The sequence below is a fragment of the Odocoileus virginianus genome, chromosome 21, assembly GCF_023699985.2.
Source record: "Odocoileus virginianus isolate 20LAN1187 ecotype Illinois chromosome 21, Ovbor_1.2, whole genome shotgun sequence".
In the NCBI taxonomy this organism is placed as follows: domain Eukaryota; kingdom Metazoa; phylum Chordata; class Mammalia; order Artiodactyla; family Cervidae; genus Odocoileus; species Odocoileus virginianus.
Genome location: NC_069694.1, coordinates 30300827 through 30328178, shown reverse-complemented (window position 1 = coordinate 30328178; position 27352 = coordinate 30300827). Strand labels below are relative to the sequence as shown.

General features: G+C 35.4%; 1 protein-coding gene and 1 non-coding gene across 6 annotated transcripts in view; one reads left to right on the top strand and one right to left on the bottom strand.

The window, feature by feature from the left end:
• CCSER1 (coiled-coil serine rich protein 1) overlaps window positions 1-27352 on the bottom strand; it is a 1366600-nt gene that overhangs the window by 645825 nt on the left and 693423 nt on the right. The gene's annotated exons all lie outside the window — the stretch shown is intronic.
• TRNAW-CCA (transfer RNA tryptophan (anticodon CCA)) lies at window positions 14745-14816 on the top strand. Its single transcript has one exon. It is a non-coding gene; the product is annotated as a tRNA-Trp (tRNA).

Sequence of the window (27352 nt, the reverse complement as noted above, 5' to 3'; positions counted from 1 at the left end):
TTCAAAGATGATTATCTGTACACTTAATTCACTTTCTCTGTTCCTTATTGTGGGGTTGTTGCAGGCAGTGGGTATTCTGAGGTTTGGTTACAAATTGCCTGCTAAGTCTTTCACATATTGGCAATAATAAGCCATTATATGTATTTTGGCTGAGGTAAAACATCTGAATACAATTCAGTGAAAATGGAATGATGTGTAAAGGGGATAACCCCAGCTAAATGAATGGTTCAAATGAGAAAAAATGAGAAGTGAAAATGAAATTCATGGCATCCTAAGAAACTGCATAAAGCTTTTCCACATAGAGCTAATCATCTCTGACATAAGAACACTTCTTATGTAATATATTCAACTTTTTCAGCAACAAGTATTCATTTTATAAGTTACCTTAAGAAAAATAAAAGATATTTGAAAAGGTGGTAGAGGGATCAATAACATGATGTCAAATTGTGGGTGCAGATTTTGTCTAAAATCTGTCTAAAGCTTGTAAAAATCATCTCACCACTCTTACATTAATTTGCTTTCATATGGAGACACTCTATTTCAGAAAGACCTTTTGTAAAGTAAGATTGTAGTTTGTCTTTGTAATTTGCTTCCTTGCTTCAACTACTAACTCATTTGTAACATGCTCAAATATTTTCTCAAAGCTAATTAATCACATTAGTAAATGATTTCCAATTATCCATAGTTTTATAAAATTAGTATCAGTAGCCACTGGCAATAAGACAAGGGTGGGCTAAAGAGAAAGAAAGGGAAAGTAAGAAGCTAGTGTGTGTACGGAGGGAAGATGATGACATACAGTAAGATCAAGTTGCACTGACACTTTTTAATTGTCTCCCAGAAGTTTCATAGGGAAAATGGCAATCCACTGTAGTTTTCTTGCTTGGGAAATCCCCATAGACAGAGGAGCCTGGTGGGCTACAGTCCATAGCATCGCAAAGAATTGGTCATGACTGAAACAATTAAGCATGCACACACATGCACAGAAGTTTCATTAAATGTGTGACTTACAGTGTCTTTCATACTCAAATGATTTAGAGAGCTGGGTAGAGAGGCAAAGAATGTTTTTTTCAAAGGTGGGTACAAAGCTAGAAGAGAGAATTTGAATCAATCTGCCATTGATGTGGGATTCCCAGGTGACTGAGTGGTTAAGAATCTCCCTGTCAATGCTGGAGATGTTGGATCCCTGGGTCAGGAAGATCCCCTGGAGGAGGAAATGGCAACTCATTCCAGTATTCTTGCTGAGAAAATCCCATGGAAAGAAGAGCTGGTGGGCTATAGTCTGTGGGGCCACAAGAGTCAGACGACTGAGTGATTGAGTATGCACACACTGCTGATGTATCACACGTCTACTTGCTGCCTGAACAGACACTAACAGCAAACTGTTGGCAAAGATCAGACACAGAGTATGAAGGTATACACTATAAAATCTCCTTAGACGTGTGATGTTCATCCAGCTGTTATACTCACATCACCTCCTAATTTGTAATTAGCATGAATTAATGTTCAACGAGAGGTCAAACTACTTTTTCACTGCTCCAGAGGTGCTCAGTCGCTTCAGTTGTGTCCAACTCTTTGTGACCTCATGGACCTTAGCCCAGCAGGCTCCTCTGTCCGTAAGATTTTCCCAGCAAGAATACTGGAGTGGGTTGCCATTTCCGTCTCCAGGGCATCTTCCCAACCCAGGGATGAACCCACTTTTCCTGCCCTGTAGGTGGATTCTTTACCACGGAACCACTGGGGAAGCCCCACTCAGCTCTGAATAAATAAAACTATGTCAAATTGAAATGAAATAATGTCAAAGGGAATTCTGAAGAGAGTTTTTGATATTATCTTTTTTATTCTCTATTTCTAATCACAATCAAAGACATTTGGTTTTTGAGTAACAAGACACATTCAAACCTATCTCTGTCACTGTATTCCTATGAACTTGGGCAACTGACTTGTCTGTATTATAATTACTATGTTAATAAAATATTTTACATAAGTTCACAAAGAATATATTGGACAAGAATTTCTGTCAATTATAAATGTTTAAACATTTCAGGAACTCAGTATCTGTACCTCACAAGAATAAAATGTTAATAAACTCATTTCTAAGGTAAATTAAATACAGAAGTTTTACTTCCAGGTAATCCCTAAAAAAGCAAAATATTCTACTCCAGTAATAAGGGTTGTAAAGTATGATGTCAAGTTTCTATCTTCTAAATCTACAGCTTATGATAAAATAGAAAGACAAGATTGTGATGTGGCAAAGAGTGGCCTCCATTACAAACCAGACCAGTCTATTGAGAACATTCATATGCTGACTACTAATTTTATTTTCTGGAGCCCAGCTACATAACACAGAATTGGGGCTCATATCTATCCTGCAACTTTAGTCATGAAAGAATAGCTTTCCTGTCTCATGTGATGTCTGATTTCTACTGTGAAGGTAGGATCAGATTGGAGAAGGCCTCGATACTTGGAGTAATGCATAAGTGCCACCACAAGATCTTGAGATAGGAAGGACTGTTTCATGCTTGGTAGAACTAGCTAAGAGTATTGTATTGTGACATTCTGTTGTCTCAAAAGGTAGAATTAGATTGACAATCCCCATAAGGAATGAAAAGGAGCATCAAAAATCAGGGCTATCATTAAATCAATTGTCATTCCCAAGAAGAAATGAGTTCTGATTTACTTGGGGAACAGCCAAGATGCTTAACTAAAATGCTTCATTGGACAGTAACTGACTTTCTTTTGAGAAGAGGAACCATATGGTATGTTGTTTCTAACTTATATAATTATTTATTAGTCTTGAGGATACAGCAGCAGCCCAGACACTTTAAGTACACATGATAACACAGTCTCATCGATAGCATGTATTTTTATGCTGAGAACTTCTTTAGTCTCTCTTAAGAGCTGAATTCCATCTCACAAAAATAAGGCAAGGTGCTCAGAAATACATCTAATAATTGTTCAGTAATTTATTATTTTTTTTACTTGATTCTGGACTATCTGCTCCCAATCTATTCTTTATCAAGTCATTATTCTTTATTATTAATCCCCCGTCATCCATTCTTCTCACATCTTCCCAACACCACTGCTCAATTAACACTGTTGTAACAGGAGAAGAACATGGAATGGAGTGCTGTATTAGGAGTTCTGTGGTTTTCACCATGGCTTTAAATGCAGTATTGTATAGTTGGATGACTTATTGTAATTTTACTGTTTCCTCATTGGTAAAAATTGAGGAATGATAACTAAGTACCCTATATCACAGATTTTGTGAGGGTCAAATAAGACATGGTATTCACAAGGTGCACTAGAAACTCAAACTATTCAACTTAAAATAATTATTACCAGAAATGGAAAGCTGATCCAACTGTGATACCTCTGAAAATATTCTGTTGTTTGTTTCTCACTGGCACTTGATTAATTAAATGGTTAATTTTTTAAAATAGATTCTGGCTTCAAACAAACGATACTAATTCATTAAAGGTAAGTACTAAATGATCTATTTTACTACAATAATGTCTTTAAAATATGATAACTTGAAAGCATCTTAAGTGTATACTTATAAGACTTTATTGTAAAATGTAACTTCTCAGTTTTAAATGAGTAGAATAAGCATAGTTCTATAGCTGCATGTATTAACACTAGAACATTAATCATTCAACATGATAATACTGTGTTATTGCTTTTGAAATCTATTCATTAAAACTGCAAGTTACAAACCCTTCAGGAACTAATTTTAATACACATTACATCCCTTGGTGCTCAGCATTTATATTTCTGACTTAGTTCAGATTTCTCATATATCATTAGTAGACAACTCTGCATTCAATAATACATCTGAAATCTCAAAATACTTGCATTTTTCTGCTTCTGAAAAATCTAACCTTCTAATCTTCTAAAATTTTATCCCCTTGAATTATTTTTGAAATTTGTGTCCTATTTGTTTCCTGAATGACACATATTCCAATTCAAAAAATACTTATGTGTTATTCTTATTTTGTAATTGTTTAACTTATGATCCATGTACCATAAAATTCAACCCGGGTTCAATTCCTGGGTCAGGAAAATCCCCTGGAGAAGTAAATGGCAACCCAATCCAGTATTCTTGCCTGGAGAATCCCATGGACAGAGGAGCCTGACAGGCTACAGTCCACTGAGTCTCAAGAGTTGGACACGACTTAACAACTAAGCCACCATCACAGGTGTATAATCCAGAGGGTTTTATTATTATCAGTTATACAAACATCATCATCTGGAGTTACGTAACTCCAGAAACTTTTCTTTTCTCTGAAGAAACACTCTATAACCATTAGCTATTATACCCCAATCCTGCACCTTCTGGGAACCACTAATTAACTTCTGTCTATACATATTTCCTATTCTAGATTATTTCATATAAATGGAACAACACAATATATGACCTTTTGTGCATGTCTTCTTTCACTTAGCTGTTTCCATGTTTCCTCCATGACAAAGAATGTATCAGTACTTCATAACTTTTTTTATGGCTGAGCAACATTCTACTATATGGATATATTTCATTTGTTTATCTATTCAGTTGATGGACACTTGGGTTATCTCCACTTTTGGTTATTATGATTTATGCTGCAATGAACATCATGCACAGGTTTTTGATAGATACATAGTTTCAATTATTTTGTATATAAAGTAGATTGCCGGCTCACATGTAAATGTATATTTAAACTCTGAGAAACTGCTTGTTTCTAAACAATTTGTACCATTTTATATTCCCACCAGCAATGTACAAGGATTTTAATTTCTATACATCCTTGTCAATATTATTGTCCATTTCTTATTATAGCATTCTAGTGGGTAGCAAGTGTTATCTAACTGTGGTTTTATTTTCATTTCTCCAATATCTAGTAATTTTGAACACTGTTTTCATATGCTTATTGGCCTTTTGTATATGCTCTCTTGAGAAACATATTTAATTCCTTCACCCATTATAAACTTGAATTATCTTTTATCACTGAAATGTAAGAGTTCTTTATATATTCCAGATACAAGTCCCTTGTCAGATGTGTGATTTGTGTATTTATCCTCCTTCTGTGGGTTGTCTTTTCACTTTCTTGATAGTACTCTTTAAAATATGAGATTTTCAATTTTGATACAAAATTTCACACTTTCCTGCCTCAAATCTATTGCAGCATTTATTATTCAAATTTAATGCTGTCTGATTACAAATATATCACATTTTTTAAAAATACAACTACTTTAGTGAACCCTTTACCTGTCAGAGGACTAAACTACACATATGAAACACAATGTGTTAAAAGTGCACATTCATTTCAATAAGGACAAAGATCCAGTGTCATTTCAGTTTATTTTCTAATATGATAGTAATTTATGTACAGATTCTAAAAAGATAGCATATTAAATGAAAGTTTACAACTGGTACCCTAATTCACTCTACTGTTGAATTTTAGATTAAATATACCACACAATATGGCAAATAAAAGTGATTTGAGAATTCCTGCAAAGAATAGTTATATGAACCATCATGTCATCAAGAAAAATAAAACTGAAGCCTATGTTTTATGAAAAGTACCCTATTATTTTTTTAAATAGAATGAAAACAATCATATAAAGAAGTATCTCAAGGAATAACAATAAACACAAATTTTGATTATTTACATAAAACAGAAATCCCTGAAACTTCTGTTTCATGGTTGATAAAGCTGCATTAGAGGACAAAGACCTTTCTGGCCACAAAGGAGGACATAAATATAGGCAGTCAATATACATTTAAAAAATTTTCACTATATTGAATCCACTATATTTTATTCATGATGTGAAATTTGTTTTAAAATTACTAAAACTGCATTTTCATACCGTTTTATAGGAGACTGAAATTGTGCATGAGAATTTTAAGGAAAAGGGTAAGTGAATTCTGTATTATTCAAAAATGGTGTGTCATGGATAGGACTAGAACTGGTCCAATATTCTTTGTGTTATATTATATGATTTTTTTCTGGCTACTGGTCACTTCTGCCACTTCAAATATTAAAGTAGGAAAATTAGACCTTCACTTTTCGTTCTTACTTTTCTCTTTTAAGACACAAATATCAGGTGGGTCCTATAACTTTATGGAAACCATGAACACACTCTGAAGTTTCTTTTGAACTTTCAGCTATTTTTCAAGATATGTATTTAGATGCCTTTTACTAACAATCTGATAAAGACACATTCTTAACAGTTTTTTCTCCTCTTTCTCCCTTCCTTCCTTCCATAGCAGGTAAGTATGATAAGCAAATGTATAGGGCAGAATCATCTCTTAGAAAAATGTAACAGATACGTCAATTCTCTAGAGTATTTGCACAAATAAAATGCCATAACATCATATTTCTAAATTATAAAGTGATAATCAGATTACATTCTCTTGCTACTGGGACTATAAATGTGCTCAAAGAACTCCAATTTTTATGCATTATCTCCCTTTGCAGACTTTGAAATGGAAAAGACACTTCAACTTATACATATTTCATATATTAACAACTGGAACATTATACATAATAGTATTTCCAAATACAAAGTATTCAGCTTCTTTACAGTAAATAATTTCACTTTGGAGCAAACACAAATTGAAAACACTTTACTTTTAAACACTCACACTGATGTTGAAGGGTTTCTTTGTATATATAGCCGGGCAAGCTCCTATGTGCAAGCTCATTTGCTTCAGTCATACCTGACTCTTGGCAACCCCATGGTCTGAAGCTCGCCAGGTTCCTCTGTCCATGGGGTTTTCTAGGTAAGAATGCTGGAGGGGGTTGCCGTGCCCTCCTCCAGGGGATCCTCCCATCCCCAGTATCAAAGCCATGTCTCCTCTGTCTCTTGCATTGCAAGTGGACTCTACTTACTGAGCCATCTGGGAAGCCCACATAATGGTCTTATTTTTGTCTAAATAGCCATTAGAATCTGTATCCGGGAAACCAAGAAAGCCTTAAATGTTCTGCCATTGGAGACATCTATTTTCACTTTAGCCATTTGTGAGAACACTTCAAGATGACTCTTTCAACTTTGCTCAAGTCACAATGTGACAGCTATGTTCAAGGGTTGTTTAGTTACTAAGTCATCTCTGACTCTTTTGCGTCCCCATGGCCTACAGTCACTGCGTTCCTCTGTCCATAGGATTTCTCAGGCAAGAATACTGGAGTGCGTTACCATTTCCTTCTCCAGGGAGTCTTCCTGACCCAGGGATCGAACCTTGGTCTCTTGAATGTCTCCTGTATTACAAGTGGCTTCCTTACCACTGAATCCCTGTACTCAACAGAATACAGGGGGAAGCCCTGTATTCAACAGACTCATGGAGCATACAGACATACCACCAATTTTCATTTTTTAAATAAAAATGAGGGGAAAAAGATAAAATTACCTAAAGTTATATGCTAATAATAATAGTTAGAAATGAAGTTAGATAGTAACACTATTTCTAGTCCAGAATTCTGTACCATATTGCATTTATATCTGGGATTATGGTTATTTTTCTGATTATACTATGTTATAGAACATGACATGCTACTCCAGAGGAATGAATAAACTTAATGTATTTTATTCTCCACAAAACTCATCCTAATTGCCACATTCATTTTTTAATTTAAAACTCATTTTATAGTGAACTTGTAAGTTAAATGTTTTAAAATTTACACACAATTTTAATTAAAAATATTTATTTTCCATATACTAAATTTTCTTATAAAATAGTCTTACAAACTACTAATTGTAGAAGTAACATTTCTAAGTAAATCAAATGCATTAGAAATTGGAAATCAGCATTAATACATCCAAACAAACACAACAAAAAAGCTACTAAAACTGTCAAGGTCGATCAGCAAGAAGCCATATTTTTATTTTTCCAATGCTAATTCTAACGGAGAAGAAATAACCAAATTTAGTTGAATGCATACTCAATTAATATTTTTCATAGGTCATATAACTTGAGAAGTAGCAGTATGCGTGTCTTAAATGTAGTTATTGTGTTTTATGTTTTCTTTGCATTGACTATTGTTTAACATAATTAATATTAGCTATAGTATTAGTTGTATATATAATTAGTATTAATCATTTGCTAAAAATGTAGAAATGAATTTATTATTCACATGTCATAGATAAAGTCAATAAGGCAGAAAGATATACATACTTAAAATACCACAGCTAATAAATGTTAAATTTTACCTGACTCCAAAACATTGTCTTTCCCTTTGTAAGAACTGTTCCGAGATAACTGTTTCTCATTTCAAGATCTAGAATCAGTAAATAGACATCTAACTGATAGTGATGCATAAAGATATTTATCAGTTAATAAATATTATATATCTCCAAGGGGAAAAATATTTTTCTAACATACTGTACGATTAGAAAGCTGGCAGAAAAATAAAAAAAGTCACTGTAACACTATGAATAATGACTGCAACTCACTAAAATGGTAAAAAATGTTGATAGTGGAAATCAGTTTGTTAAGATTTAATATAGAAACATTTTCTGGACTTCTCCTTTGGCCTTAATTCTTGCTAGAATAAATAATATAGGAAACAAAATATTTATGTTCTAAACACTCTACATTTTTTATGCTCTATATTCATGCCAGAAGCTAGAATTATTCCAAAAATTAAAATTAAAAACATAAATTGATTATGCAGTAAGTAGTGAACTTCCCCAACTATGCTGTATTCTTTGTTTTCACTGAGGATAGAGTGAGCTGTAACTGTGGCAAAATAGTGCTGTGAAATCTCATAAAAAAAGAAAAAGTAGTAATCCAAGAAACAGTATCCAACAGTAATCCAAGAAACCCCATAATGAACAGCATCAATAATTTTTAAATAACCTGAATGTTCCTTTTTGGCCAGTGAACAGGATAAAGAGTCCTTCTTCACCTGCACAACTGAGTGTGGGATAGGATGCTCCCCTAGGAACAGAGGGCATAACCGCAGAAGAACAAGTTGCATCCTTGAGCCAGATGTCAACCAAGAGAACTTGAGAACTCAGAGTTGTGTTTCAGGCTGAACCACTATGTAACAGACTTATAAGAAAACACATTGTAATTCTCTGGCAGGAGGTAGCGCACATTTCCTAGAACAGCAATGTGAACAATGACCTTATGCAGACTGGAGAATTGCTTAGAAGACATAATTTGTGATTATGATAATAAAGCTAAAACCACTTGAAATCTTCCCTTTTAGAATCTGAGTAAACAACCATTTTGAGTATATCTAGTCTCCTATCTCCAGCATGGAAGATGTACCTTTCTAGCTCACTGTCTTTATCCAGACTTTGTGTTCCAGACAAACTTGTTTACTCCAGCTTTCTTCACAACGTTTTTGAACCTGAATGTCAATTTACACTATTAGCCCAAATTTAATCTTCTTCTCCTTACATCATAATTAAACCCCAGCATACTCATTAAGTATTTCCTAACCACAATATCTGGACATTAGCCACTATTTCTATAGGAATTTATATCATATCTTACTTATTATTGTATCTCTAGCTCCTTGGTTTGTGAAGAGTATTTCAGGACCTCACTATGCATCTGTTAAGCCAAAATAAATATTTTAAATTCAGTGAGGCTAGGAGCTATATTGTGTGTTTTCAGGGCTCTCTGTTTGAAAGATAGTGCAGATTATGAGAGCTAAAAAAATGTACCTCATAGATGGATGGGTTTACTTAGTTGTATAAGTGGGCTTCACCTCCTCCTTGCCATGGTTCATTATACCTTTCTTTGGATTTCAAGAGCAAATGCTTTTTCCCTAAGTCAATTTGAATTAGTCTTATCTCAACAACCATAAAAGTCATATTGATACTAATGCAGAGACTAATGCTTGTGGAATGTAAAGTAAAATGTGAGAGATTAAAAACAGTATGCATTACTTCTCAGAACTATCCAGAGTACATACAGGCTTGTTCTTTCAAACAGTTTGTTTAAACCAGTGTGCTCATTTCCCAGTTGTTTTCATTTTAATACATAAAAATTTAATGAAGTATGATCTTTATAGGTATTGACTTATAACTAAAAATGGGTTTTTCAGATATAAAGGTTAAAACAGAAGCACAGAGAAAACTCAAGGTAGCCCTATGAAGTGGATCAATAACTTATTGATCAGAAATAATTCATTTTTGGCTTAAATGCTAAATTGGATTTTTAATTATGATTTTGTTTACCTTACATCTTCTCTGGTTTTCTTGCACGTATTAATTAGTAAAGCACATTACAGAAGCACTGCTTTGGTTCATTGAGTACCTTTTATTTTGCCCCTAAGATTTGCTATTTTCAAGTTTTTGAATATAAAGGTTAAATTTAAAAAGAAGATGACCATCTCTGGGACATACTGTGTTATAGGAAAATCAAACATTCTAAGCATAAGCTTTCATTCCTTGTTAATCTTACAGAAATGCAGACAGTCAAGTGGTAGGATATGAACAGAGGCAGGAGAGGGATCTTAGATTTTTGTTTGCTGGTTTTTGCCCTGTTGCTATTGTTCTGATTCTGCATATGATTCACACTATCTAGTTTTATCTCTTGCTCCTGCCCAAGGCCATCCTGAATTTATGACTACAGGCATTTGATCTTGAAAGCAGCTTAGGGTCTCTCTCAAATCACAAGTCTTGGGGCAAATAACTACATCTGCCAGAACCTAAAGGGAGCTTTAACCTTCTTATCTATGAATTGCTCTGCAGTAAGATCAGTTCTTTGGTACATAAGAAGTACCAAAGAACAACAGTTCTTTGTGGATTATTCTGCAAGTCGTTTACAGTCAAAGCAAAGACAAGTTTCAGTTCAGAATAGAATTTTGTGCAAGTTGTCAATTGTCTCAGGTTCAAATTTACCAAACTTCATTTTTTTGTTGTGTAAAAATGGAGTTGGGACATTAAACATTCTTCCTTAGGCAGCTAGCATGATGTTAAACCTCATCAGTAGAAGGTGCTAATGCTTCACTGCAGGGAAAGGTATTTTTCCTGCTGATTCCGATGGGCTCTTTCAATAGGCTTCTGAAATGTAAGCAGCTTCTCCAGTGCCAGGTCCTGGAGTCCAGGCAGTTTCAGAAGCACCCCAGCTTCCCCAGCTCCATGGCTTTCCCACTGCACTGGGCCCCCAGTCTATGACAGCTTGTAGTGCTCGGCGGTCAGAAATGTCCCCGGGGGAACCTTCTCAGGCTGTCTTGCAGCAGAGTGCCTCCACAAGGACACTCCCTGTGACAGCATTCCCCAGTACTGCAGGGCAGAGTTCCTCCAAGTACCAGAGGGCAGACTTTCAGCAAATTCTACCTGTGAAGTGAAAGTGTTAGCCACTCAATCGTGTCCGACCCTTCGCAATTCCATGGACTGCAGCCCGTCAGGCTCCTCTGTCCATGGAACTCTCCAGGCAAGAATACTGGAGTGGGCTGCCATTTCCTTCTCCAGGGGAATCTTCCTAACCCAGGAATTGAACCTGGGTCTCTGGTATTGCAGGCAAATTCTTTACCAATTGAGTCACCAGGGAAGCCCCTAATTCAACCAGTGAAGCACCGTCAAGACTTTTCTATCATTCAGTGAGCCACAGCTCTGCTCTCCCCAACAGTCTCTATCTAAGTCTGGGGGTGGGTCAGCTCTTAGATGCTTGCTTTATCTCAGTTTTAGGAATAGTGGCTGTTCTATATATCTGCTATTTCTGCATTCTTTAGAATTCTTTTATATATGAACTAATGCTACATTACCTGAATCTGCTTATGCAATCAGTAATTATTTATATCCATTTTTGTTCAAATTACTGTGTGATGTCTGCTGACAGGACTGTGACCGATACAGTCTTTCACAAGCAAGTTAACAAAGTTTATATGTGTGTTAAGGGATAAAATACATTTCTAAATGTTTTGGAGAAAGATGTGATGGTTATGCAGGGGAGGAATAACATTGCATAGGAAGTCATGCCACATAGTTATGTACAATTACTAGATGGGCTGCATACTTAAGAGGACGATCAAAACTTAAAAACAAATGTGTTCAACTTTGAGATTCACAGTGTCCCAAAGTTAAAGAGCAGTCTAGCTCAGTGAGTAAATGGTGTGATAATAAATGTCAAGTCAGAGAATAAGGTCTATATATAGCCCCCCAAAAAAGGAAAAAAAGTAGTACAAGTGCATGGTCTCTTATGGGCTGAATCAGATCAAAGGTAAATTCTGATCATTTAAAGAACTGGACAGACTTTGTGTAATTCAAGCAAGGCTCCATAGTACAATTACAAAATGATTGGCAAAAAGAGGTCAAAGCGTTCAGCCTTGGTAAGAATATAGAATTCTGATTCTATGTTTCCAATTGTGGCAGAGTCCTGAGGGTTAAAATATGTGCTCATAGAATCCCTTTGAATTTTGCCTTTGTGACTTCAAGTTTGCTCCTCCTAGAGGTTTTCCAAAAGTATTTACCCTATTGAGGAAAGGTCATGCATATGAACCATAAAATACCATGATCTGTTAGTTGACCACAATTATATCTTCTGCTGGAAGTTAAGTCAAAGTATAAAGAATGAGTTGTAAGCAAATTAAAATCATTTAAAATAATCTTGGTTATCTAAATTGTGATGACTAGAAAAGGAGAATAGATTTTAGAAACATTTTGAGACACTGACAAGCTTGAATAAAAGGAATTTCATTCACTGAGCATATTGAGAGAGGAAGGAAATCTACTTATGCTTATATCACCCTTTTATATATTTTAAATAATTCCCTGCCTGTTATCTGTATCTTAGGGTCATTTTCCACCCTTACACTCCAGCTATATTTTCTATATAAGTGACTTAAATGCTATGAGATTGATGTATATTTTCTCATTGTTACTATGCATTCACCTTTTAAACCACAGTTCTATGCCTCAGATAGTACAGTTGACTCTTGAACAACACAGAGGTTAGGTTGCTGATCCCCTCTGCATGGAACAGTTTGCATATAACTTTACAGTTGGCCCTTCACATCTGCTGCTCCTTGTCTGCAGATTCAGCCAAACACAGATCTTACAGTCCTATAGTACATATTGAAAATATGCTACATATCAGAGCACCCGTACATTCCAAACTTGTTTGTTAAAGATCACTGTATTTATACTTACCAAACACACAGTTCTGAGTTATTAATTTCTGTGACCATACAAGAAAAATTGACAAATGGAGGAAGCATATAAACAATCTACCTATTAAAAGATCTAAAAAAACATTCTTAGAATGGTTAAGTGTTCATCTTATGTAATTATGATATGACTATCATATTTTAAGTCTGAAAAATGAATATACTGTTGAAATATATATATTTATTGACCTATTATTTGTCAGTAAAGGTCTTTGAGTAATTAAAAAAATTAAAACAGAAGTTGCATATCCAGAGCAGACACTAAAAACAGTAAACAAACAAAATAAATATTAAAAAGAAACCAAAAAATATCCACAAAAATATTGGCTGTCCACAGTGCCTTTTTGATTTGAATGAGAATTCTTATATTTTTATGGAATTCTTCCTATGTTTTTCCCTTTTTCCTTGTTTTTCAAAGGACCTCTACATTTATATTTTAAATGTCAAACTAAGAAAACAAAAGAAAATACTGACAGCGAAGGTTGAGTCTGGTGAAGCAAATGTTTCTTACTCTATAGAGGATGGGGATACAGAAAGTTGCTAATATAAAAGATGGTGATCACTCAATAAGAAAAGAGGCATAAGAAATGGAATTAAGAAAATTATTAAAATTTTTTTATTTAAAACAGGAAGCCTCACTGGAATGAAAAGGTGTTATAGGAAATAATTTTGAGATAATGAAAGAAAGAATTTGTGAAGAGGAAGGGCGAGGGATAGAGGGAGACTTCTGAGTTACTAAGTGACGCGGTCTCCCCATCAGAATAAAAAGGACACTGTCACAGGCTGTATTAGATATTCCACCAATGGCATGTTCACACAGCCAAACACTGCCCCAGCATTCCTCACACTGAATTGAAATGGCTTATTTACTGATTTATATATATATATATAAAAGTTCCCACAAGACTACAGTGGCTTAAGTATAGGAATCATATCTCATTCTTCTTTTGATTCCCAGGTCCTGACATAAAGTATACATCCAGTACATTTGGGTGAATGATGAATGATTAATGAATAAATAAAACCTGTTATAGCTGTTAGAATATGGGTAATCAATAAAGTTGCAAATACAAACATGAAAATAAGTTTCAAAAGGAGTAAAGACACCCTATTAGAGAAAATTAAACCAAATAAAACCCATACTAATCATACTATGTCAGAATACTTGATTATTTTTTAGAAGGATATATAATAGAATTGTGTCAAAAGAATTTGTCACAAGTTGTTTAACTTATATAATATTATTCATGGGTAAGAGACTTTGTTTCACATCCGACTAAGTTAATAAACATCTCTTTTGTTGATATGATAGAAAATAATCAATTTCTCCATCCCAAGTCTGCTCACAAAAAATTACTTCTGAAAAATTTACTTAGTATTTTACACATTACCATTCTGAAACTTAAAACACAATAGCTTTTAGCAGTTGTAAAATGTACATGCTTTGGTCAATTACTCTGAATGTTTTCATAAAGGTAACTGACCGACCATGTCAACCTGCCTTTTGATATAATCTATATGCCAAAATTAATTTCGCAGATAGGCAAGTTCCAATAACAATGTTAAAACAGATTTTTGCAAAAAGTAATTCTATTCCAAAGACAGCAAACAGACCCTGTGATGCCACACTCCCCATGGGCTTCCCTGGTGGCTCAGAGGCTAAAGCATCTGCCTCCAATGCAGGAGACCCGGGTTCGATCCCTGGGTTGGGAAGATCCCCTGGAGAAGGAAATGGTAACCCACTCCAGTATTCTTCCCTGGAGAATCCCATGGACGGAGGAGCCTGGTAGGCTACAGTCCACGGGGTCGCAAAGAGTCGGACACGACTGGGTGACTGCACTTCACTATTAACTGTCTGTCTCTTTAAAGTGAAATAATTTCACTCTCATTCTGCAGAGTTGCTGCCCACCAACACACACACACCTCTATTCAGGCTGAGCACAGAACTATTTTAAATCTTTTCGTCAATAAGGAAGTCTTTTAAAGTTTAATGGAAACAAAGTGATCCAATTAATTTCAAGAGACATTTATATATGAGATGGTAAACTAATTCTACATTTGGGGGTGACTGAGTCACATTTTGTGTTGCTGCTTAGAAATGTATTCCAGAGTGAGGAAATAACAGCAGTAAGTCCGCTGCCATCATTTTGGGTTGACTTCTAACTTGAGAAACAGGAAAGCCTCTTATTCTCATAGCTGAAGAAAGAAAGAACATTACACACTATAGAAATCAGTGTCTTAAAATGCTGAAGAAATAATTTCCAAAACAACAAAATAAAAAGACAATCAAAATACGTATACTAATCTTGAACGCAGGGTTTTTTTCTGTTTTCCTGCCTCTGATAGCCTTTTAGTTCTCATTATAATTCTAAAATTATATTGTGATATATTAAGAATTGTGATATTTAAGAATATACCAGGCTTAATGTAATAGGAACTGTTATTTAAGATGGGCAGTAAGGCCAGAGTGAACTATTTTAATTAAGAAATGACTTAGTTTTAGGATGAAAGAGGCAGATTTGTCACATCATTTATGTTCACATTTTAAATATGCTTATTAATAATTTCAATACATTTATTTCATATATTCTACAAATTTATTAAGAAGTTTTTATGTACCAGAAATTATCAGAAAACTATAGCCAAATCCCACCTATAGTCTCTTCTGATAAATACCATCTTATCTGAACACAGCCACACCCTTCATTTACATACTGTCTCTCGCTGCTTTCAGCGGCACAGGTTGGCTGAGACACTATATGGACCACAAAATCTAAAATAACCATCAGGTTTTTTACAGAAAAAGTTTGCTAACCCCCTACATAGAAACTAGAAATACATTGGTAAATGAAACAAACATCTTTCACAGCATTTACATACTGGCTGGTGTGGGCAGATGTTAAGCACAAACATAAAAATAGGTAAATAATGTATATTAGAATTTAATTAATGCTGTAGGAAAAAAGAGCAGTTTTAACAGGGCATACAATGAGGGACCAGGTTGCAATTTTAAATAAGATAGAGTAGGGGAATTTAAGAAAGTAACATTTGAGTAAATTCTTGAAGTATAAGAGGTAGTCATCACATAAACTGGGGTAAGAAAATTTGAGAAGGTAGCTTAAGGCAAATAACCAGAAGGAAAAAACATACTTTTTGTGTTCAAGGAAGACCAAGGAGGCTGATGTGCAAGAATAGTAAAATAGCGCCAATACTGAAGGCTCTCTTCAATGGTACCAACGTCTGTTACTGCCAGTAACTGCTGTAAAATATGAGTCAGTGCCCTGGGCTAAGAAATTATTTTTTATCATGCATGGTTAAGCAAGTGTAATTTAAGAACTCTGAAGTATAGTGTTAGTTTAGTAATATTCAGTTGCCACATATATCTCAATTTATATATGTTACTGGAAAGGAGATTGGAAGAATGACAAGATTTATAACAACATCTTGGAGAACATCTAATATCTAATAATATATGAAGTCAGAGTGCTTAAAAAATTCACAAAATCTTGAGAGGTTTGGATAGGACTCAAGAATACTGAACACATAGAATATATTTTATGTTGTTACCTTTAAGCTTCAAGAGACTAAGCAATGCTATTCAACTCATCAGGCAGTTAGGTTTTCTGGACAGATTGCAATAATAACTATAGAATGAAAAAAAAATGGTAAAACAAATTCTATGCCTAGAGATAGGAAAATAATGTGCATTCTCCTGAAATAGATTCATACCGTTAAGGAAATTTGGAAGAATTTCCTTAATTAAAAAGAATTCATACCAAGTGGTTAGGCCAAATAAACAAAGGGCATATGAAAAAACCCAGCAACAGATGGGGAAAAAATGGTAAATAAGTATAAAAACATATTGGATATAGTAAAAGTTCTATATTACATCATTAAAGATATAATCCTCTAGAAAGCATTCTGATGTTCTGAGACAGAAAAAGATTAGTCTTAAAAATTTTAAATATGTTAAGATGTGATCTATTCTTAAGTATGAAACACAAAGTATCAAAACCTCAAAATATAAGTATGTAACACTTTACATTTGAAGAGTGCTTTAGACAAGTCTTAGCCATCACTGAACAATGGCCTGACTCTTAGGTTATTAAATTTCTCCTGAAGACAAACTTAAATCCAGCATATCAAAGAAGACCTGGCAATCTGTGGACAGCAGATTTCCTGAAACCGGAAGGGTGACTGCTTTGGAAACTAACAGCCACACTATTATAAGCACACTTTTTTGACTGACTTCTGTAGATATTATCACTTGTATACCACATATAAAAAAACTGAGGAAATGAGGTGTTATGCAATTTGCCTACAATCATACATACAATAAATGAAGGAGAATTGGGCCTTAAAGGACCTGCAAAATTTTTAACCTATGCTGACTTCAAAAGATGCTATGCTTTGAATTTATAAAATCTAAAAATTATCTTCACATGTTCATCCAACCTAAAATCTTACTCTTACTTCAGGGTATCTTTTTAAAAATTTTCCCCTGAAGACACAAACAATTTCATAGCCTATTAGGCAGAAACCTTCTTGTACACTTTTCTTGGATATTATATAAAGTTAGCATATAAGTTGTTATAACTATTATATTTTTGAACATGGGAAAGGGGGTGATTAGTAAAGATGGAATGACAGCTATGTGATCAGACATTGTCTTTGGTAAAGCAGAATGACGATCTCTGAATGACCCATTCCCTTTGGGCACTGATTCCCCAAGAATCTCTGCCTTTACTCTATCAGTGGTCAGGTCCTTCATGCCTCTCACTCCTGTAAGAGCTGTTCTCTCTGAAATTGCCCCATTTCTTGGTATTTCCTACTTCATCTCGTCCTAGTTTTCTTTGTTGATCAGACAGTTCAGACCAGTTCTCAGCCTTTATATCAAAGCCAAGATCCATTTAGCACCCCAAAGTTCCTTCTCCTCTCTCAGACTCTGATGCTTACCCAAAATAGACTGGTTTCCTGCACAATCCAGATGCTATTTCATTTTTGGGGTCACCATCCTGTCATCATTAGTCTCCATGTTCCAACTAGTTTCTTGTTTATTCCCTCTCCCTGAGAAGACCAGTGAGCAAAGACATGGCACCACAGGGCTAACCCAATAGAGGAGTTAGAGCTGGGGCATACGAAAAAGGACCAGAAACAAACAAACAAAACACATCTCCTGTCTAAGTTGTTCCTGGCAAAGGGAAAGTGTCAAGAGTTTTAATGACATTATTATTTACCACTTTGAAAATAGGAGAAATTTTTAAATTTTGTTTTCAAAATACAGTTTGTTTAAAGATGTTTAAAATAAAGTTGGTGAGAAGAAATAAAATATATTATCTAACAAGTTAATCCAACAAAGGCTAGTGAAGTAATTAATGCTTACTGAGCACTAATATTAAATAGGCCAATATTCAGGAAGAGGCAATTAAAAAAAAAACAGTATTCACGAAGATTAAAAAAAGAAGTTCATGTCTGTGATTCATGTCCAAATTTTCATTCATTAGACAAGTCACAGAAACTAACTGGTAAGAAAAAGCACATTTTTTATCCTTAAGAGTTTTGACTATTGTGAGGACAAATGAGAGCTGGACACACATCCAGGGTACCAGGACAAACCTCAAAATAGAGATAATACAGTTTGTACTTGATTTTTTTTTTTTTTTGTACTTGATTTTTAATGTATTAAAATTCAATCTAGTTTTTAAGATTCTACAGAGTAGCCAGAAACTTGAGCAAAGGAGAAAACTGAGATCGTAAGTAGTTTTAACACAAAATACATCCTGACCCAGACTACGTCAAGGGCTATAAGCAGAAATATTTTCTTCATTAACCAATGATTTTTATTGTTTATTCCCATCCTTGCCCCAACATTTCTGATTTCTTGTCTTAGAAATGAGTCATCTAAGACACAAACTAGTATTTTGATAATAAAGACTACCTTTAAGAGGCACGTGCCTCTTGTTTCTACATTACTGCTGAGGTTTTTAGACACTGATCTTATTTTCCAAAGGAGAGGGAAAAACATTTAGTGACAGTAGACTCAGTATCTCTGCTGCTGCTACTAAATCACGTCAGTCGTGTCCAACTCTGTGTGACCCCATAGACGGCCACCCACCAGGCTCCCGTCCCTGGGATTCTCCAGGCAAGAATACTGGAGTGGGCTGCCATTTCCTTCTCCAGCGGATACAGTTAAAACTCTTAACAGGGACATGTCACAGCAGGGGTATTTTAGAACTATAAGAAATTAGGTAATCTGATGACTTACCTAATGATTACACAGTAGCATGATACTGTCATTTTTTTTAAAGTTTTTTAAGATGTTGAAAAAAGTTGTTTTCTTATTAATCTGGATCCTATTTGCCAACTGAAAAAAGAACTTAGTCTCTGATGAGAAATGCCACAACTGTCATGGAAATTCACAGTGACTTGCAGACAGGGTTATAATAATTTTAAAAAAGAAAGACAAAGAAGCTTTACAGCTCTGAGATGGGGGTATTTCTTTTTGTAATATTATATTGTCCCTTTGTTGATTTGCTTTAAGCCTTATACACAGGTCCTGTAGTCAGTGAAGACAAAGTATATGAAGTATGAAACATTTTGAATATTGACATTTAAATTATTTTTAAATACTACTCATAAAACTATATTCCTGAGTTTGCTTGAGTTCAAAGCTGTCTAGTTCAGTTCATCAGATGCCTAGTGGGAAGATGTAATCGCAAACCACACCCCCCTCCAAAAAAAATGCAAAACACTCCAGTCTTGACGTCTGAGGCTAATCACAATGCTGAAAGGTTCTTCAAGGATTTGAGCGCACAGCACTTCATAAATAGTACTAGTACCAATTATTCTTTAAAACAAAGATTACAGATTTCCTGTGGTGAAATTAATGTCAGAGTCAACCTCTTTTATAAGAGAAAATGGTTATTTTGTCTCCTTTCTATTTCTGAATTAAGATACAACCTTTCTCCTCATTCTCTCTACCCACACACATTTAATGTTAAAATTTGGTAAAACTGATTTAAATTTTTTTCTCTCTAGTAAAATAAAGGATTCTCCCCTCTACTAAGTAAACTATGTTCACTGCAAGGGCAGATTTAATAAAATAACAAATCTCGTTACTAAAATAGCAGAGATCAAGAGAGTACTTTATATAACCTATGTATGCTATACTGTATAATACAATATAATTGCAAAAATATATTAATTTTTTATAATTCCAATCCAAGACACTAACTCAAAGACCGAAGTATTAGTTAATGACTACAGAAGAATAAGGAGACAATTCATGTACCAGTCTTTTATTTATACTTTCTTTTGGGGGAAACCATTTTCTCTTTCTTCTAGTGTTCCTATTAGTTTTTAAATGTAAACATCCACCCTTTCTGAAGAATGGGGGAAGGATCTCAAGTCTCTTTTTTGTTCTTAACCTAGCCTTCAACAACAGAAGAGAACTGTCTTCTCCAGTTGATGAGACTGGTGAAAAAATGCAATACAGGGAACTCATTCTCTCCAAAGATTTCTCTTGAGACAGTCTGATCAACTGATGTGGGCTTTCTTCTCTTGTCCCTCCTTCCAAGCAAATGTAATTAGACCGGAGTTTAGGACCTGCCTTCTATAAATAAATGATGTTTCTTTGCAGTCTCACTTTTGGAACCATACATGCAATGCATCAATGAGCATGCAGCAGATTTAGTAAGCATGAACAGTTCCACAGATATGTTATAGATCAAATGCTTCTATCCCCCGAACACATATACTGAAGTTGAATCCCCAGTGTGATGGTACTGGGCCCTGGGGCCTTTGGAATGTGACTAGGTCTTGAGGGTGCAGCCCTCATGAATTGGATTAACACCCTTATAACAAGGGATCACAGAGTTATGAATAGCTTGTTCTCCTCCTGCCACGAGAGGGTACTAGAAGCTGGCAGTCTGCAACCTGGAAGAGGACCCATTACTGAACCCAACCATGCTGGACACCCTGATCTCAGATTTCCAACCTCCAGAACTGGGAGAAATACATGCTTACTGTTTCAGCCACCCAGTCTATGGTACTGTGTTCTAGAAGCCCATGTAAGAGCTGAGGCTTATGGAAGGCACAAATTCTTGACTCATCTCATGATTAGATTTTAGTTGTTTCAGAACCTGTAGTTGGAAGATATATGAAAAGTACATTTACATTTGTTTACTTAAACTTGCTCTGCTAACTTAAATTTATGTTCATACACATGTTTGAGGAAGTGATGTTTTCAGGTGCTACACATTCAGGATTAAATTGAAGAAATTAGGGAAAACCACTAGGCCATTCAGGTTTGACATAAGTCAAATCCCTTATGATGATACAGTGGAGGTGACAAATACATTCAAGGGACTAGACCTGTAGACAGTACCTGAAGAGTTATGAACAGAGGTTTGTAACATTGTACAGGAGGCAGTGATCAAAGCATCCCAAAGTAGAATAAATGCAGTCTGAGGAGGCTTTACAAATAGCTGAGGAAAGAAGAGAACTGAAAAGCAAGGGATAAAAGGAAAGATACACCCAACTGAATGCAGAGTTCCAGAGAACAGCAAGGAGAGATAAGAAGGCCTTCTTAAATAAACACTGCAAAGAAATAGAACAACAGAATGGGAAAGACTAGAGATATCTTCAAGAAAACCGGACATATTAAGGGAACACTTCATGCAAGGAGGGGCATGCTAAAGAACAGAAATGGCAAAGACCTAATAACAGAAGCAGAAGAGATTAAGAAGAGGTGACAAAAACACACAGGAAAATTACGCAAAAAAAGTCTCAATGACCCGGATAACCATGATGGTGTGTCACCCACCAAGAGCCAGACGTGCTGGAGTATGAAGTCAAGTGGGCCTTAAGAAGCATTACTGAGAACAAAGCTAGAGAAGGTGATAGAATTCCAGCTGAGATATTTAAAATTCTAAACTATGATGCTGTTAAAGTACTGCATTCAATATGTCAGCAAATTTGGAAAACTCAGCAGTGGCCAGAATGAAAAGGTCAGTTTTCATTCCAATCCTAAAGAAGGGCAATGATCAAGAATTTTCAAACTACCATACAACTGCACTCATTTTGCATGCTAGTTAAGGTAAATCTCAAAAAGTTTCAAGCTAGGCTTCAGCAGCACATAAATCAAGAACTTCCAGACCTATAAGCTGGGTTTTGAAGAGGCAGAGGAAGCAGAGATCACATTGGCACCACATGTTAAGTCATGGAGAAAACAAGAGAGTTCCAGAAAAAAAAAAATTACTCCTTAACTATACTAAAGCCTTTGACTGTGTGGATCACAACAAAAACTGGAAAATTCTTAAAGAGATGGGAATATCAGACCACCTTACCTGCCTCCTGAGAAACCGGCATGCATGTTAAGAAGCAACAGTTAGAACTGGAAATGGAACAACTGACTGGTTCTAAATTGGGAAAGGAGTATGTCAAGGTTATATATTGCCACTCTGCTTATTTAATTTCTATGCACAGTACATCATGCAAAATGCTATGGAGGATGAATCACAAGCTGTAATCAAGATTGCCAGGAAAATGTAAACAACCTCAGAAATATGCAGATAATACCACTGTAATGGCAGAAGCTAAAGACAGACTTGAAGGGCCTCTTGATGAGGGTGAAAGAGAAGAGTGAAAAAGCTGGCTTAAAGCTCAACAGTAAAAAAATGAAGGTCACGCCATCCAATCCCATCACTTTACGGCAAATAGGAGGGGATAAAGTGGAAGCAGTAACGGATTTTACTTTCTAGGGCTCCAAATTCAATGCTGGCTGAGACTGCCGTCCTGAAATTAGAAGGTTCCTGCTCCTTGGAAGGACAGCGACGACAAACCTGCGCTGTGCTTACTCTCTCAGTTGTGCAATGCTTTGCGAACCTGTGGACGATAGCCCGCCAGGCTCCTCTGCCACAGGGATTCTCCAGGCAAGAATACTGGAGTGGGTAGTCTTTCCCTCCTCCAGGGATCTTCCCAACCCAGGGATCGAACCCAGGCCTCCCACGTTGCAGGTGGATTCTTTACCGTCTGAGACACCAGGGAAGCCCATGAATACTGGGCTAGCCTGTCACTTCTCCAGGGCAACTTCTCAGCCCAGGAATCAAACTGGGGTTTTCTGCACTGCAAGCAGATTCTTTACCAGTTGAGCTACCAGGGAAGTCCATGACAAACCTAGCCAGCATGTTTAAAAGCAGAGACATCACTTTACAGATAAAGGTCTGCATAGTTAATGCTATGGTTTTTCCAGTAGTCATGTACAGATGTGAGAGTTGGAACACAAAGAAGGCTGGGGCTGAAGAACTGATGCTTTTGAATTGTAGTGCTGGAGAAGACTCTTGAGAGTCCCTTGGACATCAAGAAGATCAAACCAGTCAACCCTAAAGGAAATCAATTCTGAATATACATTGGAAAGACTAATGGTGAAGCCCCAATAGTTTGGCCATCTGATATGAAGAGCTGCCTGACTGGAAAAGACCCTGATGCTTAGAAAGACTGAGGACAGGATGAGAAGGGGGCAACAGAGGATGAGATGGCTGGATGGCATCACTGTCTCAATGGACATGAATCTGAGTAAACTCTGGGAGATAGTGGAGGACAGAGGAGCCTGGCGTACTGCTGTCCATGAGGGTTCAATAAGTTGGACACAACTTAATGTCTATGTAACAAGTTTAAGAAAGTATATGTGACATTAATTGTTTGTCAATTTTATACTTTTCATCTACAGAGTATGATCTTTTTCCAAGAAGAATCCAGTATTTTTCCAAGCATTTAGCAATGTAGAAGACACATGAAACACTTGGGAGTTCACAGGCCAAAAATGACCGACTTCATAAAGATTACATTCAACTATGATTCAATAGTACAAAATAATTCATTTACATATTTTAAAATGTGTTGAACAATTAAACTGGACATGAGTTATTTTAAAATAATCTGCTTAGTGTCAAGCCAATTCTAAGAAAATTTTACACGAGATACCTTTAACTAAAAAAATCACTTATATTATTGAATTTTAAAATGTTATTAGCTGATATGACTTACTTTCCATATAAAAATGTATATCCTATATAGCATGACTACGGTAAAATTTATAAATATTTAAATTCTGACAGATAAAGAGGACTAGACTGCCTGCCAGAAATTCTAAGAGTAAGTCAGAGAGGGCCACGAAAGGAAAGACGACCCATATAGCAAGACTTGAGAGGGGGAGGCTCAGCAGAATGTGTCTGCTCGTCCATTTTAAGTTATAAACAAATTTTCTGTGGTTTCTGACATTTGGCTAATAATACTTCACTAGGATGACAGACCCAAAGGTCAGCTTGACCTAAATTTCTTTCATGTATACTTGCTGGTCACATTTCTGTTTATCAATATCAGAAAGGTAAGAGTCATGGGCATGAGTGTGAATAAAATTATATTTGTCAGCTTTATATTTACCATAAAATGTTCTACCCAACAGTACCATGTAGTCTGCACATGTAAGACTATCATAAATCTCATGCCAGATCAAAACAGAGGTCTAACTATCTCAGAATATTAGGAAGGTGAGCCAAATGGGACTGTTTTCCCCAAATTCTGAAATACCTGTAAGTCACATGTGACAGCACCAGTTTTAAAAGGTAGAATCTCTATCATTGGCTTCGAGGCTTAATTCAGTACAGTGGAGTCACTAGAATATTAGGAAATACATAGCACTATGTCGAGAACTCATGTTGCCTGTAATAAGGAAAACATCTTATAATGGCATATGATTCTCTAGACTCCAGCAAAATTCTCTCAGGTGTCTTGAATACAATTAAAACAATCTGGTATAATCTATTTCAAGTTGGCGAAATTAAAACTATATTCTAGTTGGATATGTCTCTCTGGGAAAATCCAGTTTTCCTAAGCTGTCATCTTCAATGAGAGTTCCAGGCACTGCTGACAGAGCATTAGATATCATCAAGGATGTATCAAGAAAGAAAGGAAAACTTTTCCACTTGATTTCAACAAAATATGCTCAGGAGACAAATCCTATGTATCAATGGTGATTCTAAGCATATCACTGAACTGAGATTAAAGTCTTGCAGGGTAGTCTCATAGCTCTAAGGTAATAAATATTTCACACCATAAACATGGCTCTAAACATGCAGTAGCAAATATGTCTAATGGCATTGCATTTAGAAGTTCAAATCTGAAACTGTAATTGGTTACATGAGTTTAGAAAAATGTAAAATTAAAAGTCTAAAAAAAATGTTACTATGACACCCGAAAAACTGTCCTTTAAATACTCCTAGAATGGAGTTAACATTTTTCTCTGCACTGTAGTTAGTCAAGGAAACTTAATGGTAAGAGAAAGAATGAACTGAAACTATTAAATTCAAGTAGCATCTAACATCAAGTAGCAGTGTTTGGTATCAATAGTTTAAGCTTGCTGAGGTACTAATACTCAACTTACTCTTTAAAATCAAGCATTGAATCTTAATAATTTGAAGCTGATTGTTAGCAACAAATTATTTACTTTAGCCTGTTCATGTGTTCAGAGTTTCTTTGGGGCCAATGAGAATGGTCAAAAATTGATTGTGAGTGATGGTTGCACAACTTGGCAATGATTCTAAAAAACACTTGAATTGTACACTCAAGGATGAGTTGTAAGTTATATCACAATAAAGCTATTTTAAGAGTGAATATAATATTTACTCTACAGTTTATTCTGATCATTAATAATCACTTAATGAATACTAGGAAAGGAAATAGGTTTATGACTTCCAGATGGGCCAGTTGACAGAAATCTAAGAACTTCTTTTAAAGTGACAATCTAAAAATGTAGCATTCATATATAACACATTGAAGGGCTTATTTCAACTGAGGAATTAGGAATAGATTTTTGCCTACTTAGAATAACATTTGTCATTTATTCAGTAAATAAACATTTGAGTGCTTATGGGTCATGTGCTGATTCTTATTGGGGACTGGGTGGCAGTGAACAAATGATAATGTCTTTATAAAGAGGCACAAATCCTTTATCATAAGCCTCTCTTAAGAAAAAAGTCCTATAGCCACCTTCACAACTTCAGAACCTACTTTTACATATGCTTGTGTTAAAGAGAAGGGAACCAGTCCCTTAGATCATTGGAAAAGCAATGAATAATGAAAGATTGATTTTCTTTATAAAGTAATCATAAGTGCATATCTTCCTGTCTCCTCAAAGATGGATTATGAATAGGATAAAATGTACTTGGTTTCGGTAAGTTTGGCATTTAAATACAGGGAATTTATTCTTTAAGAAGTTTAGCATATCATCTAAGGAAGAATACTGTAAAGTTGCAATTTCATTGTTCCGCAATTTTTTTTTTTTTCAAATACACACTATTTAGTTCTAAAGGATAAATCTGTAAAGTGCTTGGAAATATTTGTCAGTAGCCTTTGTGAATTTTTAGTAGTTAAACACTTCTGAGTAAAATTAAAATGGAAAATGTTCATATATTTTGCGACTGACAGAGTTATGTTCATTTGCTTAATGACAGATGTAACAGGTTTCCAGAAAAGTTTACTTTATTTATGGATCTCTAGATAATGCACTTTGGTAACCATTCTGCTGCCTACTTAGTAAGGGAAGAATCAAATGGGGAAAATAGCCGTAAGTGTGGACAAGCTTAAGTTACTTCTAAAAATCAAACCGCTTTTTATACAAGTAAACCCTGAAGCTTCATTTTTTAAAATATAGTTTGTCCATTAACTACAGCTGAAAAAAATAATAATTTTAGTTATACTGTCAAATTTCTATTTGTGGTCTAACTGAATATATGCAAGTAAAATCAATTGTTTTATTTGTTTGCATACATTTCCAGTAGGGACAGAAAACAGCAATTGAAATTTAATTTTGTTATAGAAAAGGGCTCATTATATATTTTAATATACAACTGAGAAAAATATTATTAGAAAATATGGACTTATCAGTTCAGTTCAGTTGCTCAGTCGTGTCCGACTCTTTGCGACCCCATGAACCATAGCACACCAGGACTTCCTGTCAATCACCAACTACCAAGTCTACCCAAACCCATATCCATTGAGTCAGTGATGCCATCTAACCATCACATCCTCTGTCATTCCCTTCTCCTCCCACCCTCAATCTTTCCCAGCATCAGGGCCTTTTCGAATGAGTCAGCTCTTTGCATCAGGTGGTCGAAGTATTGGAGTTTCAGCTTCAGCATCAGTCCTTCCAATGAACACCCAAGACTGATCTCCTTTAGGATGGACTGGTT